The following is a 787-nucleotide window of genomic DNA, read 5'->3' as shown; positions in this document are numbered from 1 at the left end:
TGGCAGGTGGGCAGCTGTCTTGCAGCAGTTCCCCTCCCCTGCTTTTCGCCAGACCACGGGACTCCGAGGGCAGCAGCTGCGTCGCAAAGCTCTGCGCAAAGAGCCGTGCATTGCTTATTATTAATTATTAGTGCAGTGGTACTGAACTCGTGTTGCTGGTGGGTATCCATACCGGTGGTGCTGTGCTGAGGAAGCATCTGCTCGGGTGAGGTGATGTCCTAAATGCATCCAAACGCAGAGCTAGGGGCAGAGGATGCAATAACCCTTTTGCAGTGCCCACAGCACATGGGAAAACTTAAGAAACTGACTGCAGTCAGACTTTGGATTGCACTTCTTGGTTGACCTTGTGTGCCTGGAAAGTACCTGCTGTGTCATATGGGTGAAGCTATAACAGAGTATGGCTTCATCAGTGCTTATCTAAGATGTTCTTTGCTAACCTGTACATTTATAGTTTGCCTTTACTACAGTTTTTCCTTTCTTTGTTTGTGTTATCACAAAGAGAACTAAGACTTGTAGAGTGATCATCAGATAAGTAGGGTTTGTCTGAAACTCTGAAGTACTGTAATGAAGTAAAACTAAATATACAGCTTTTTGGATATATTAAGTAGTGTGTTTTTCCCATGTCCATGTTCACTTGGTTACTTGCAGTGAGTCTTGCTGACTTTTTAATCCAAATCAGTCAGGCTTTTCAATAAAAAAAAACAGTATCAAAACTACTCTTACACAAACAGTAACAGATGGTCCCAATTCTGCATGTGGTACAGGACACCATCAAAGTTTAGCTCCT

The sequence above is a fragment of the Phaethon lepturus genome, unplaced genomic scaffold, assembly GCF_000687285.1.
Source record: "Phaethon lepturus isolate BGI_N335 unplaced genomic scaffold, ASM68728v1 scaffold21912, whole genome shotgun sequence".
NCBI classification, from domain to species: Eukaryota; Metazoa; Chordata; class Aves; order Phaethontiformes; family Phaethontidae; genus Phaethon; species Phaethon lepturus.
Note: the sequence above shows the minus strand (reverse complement) of the source record.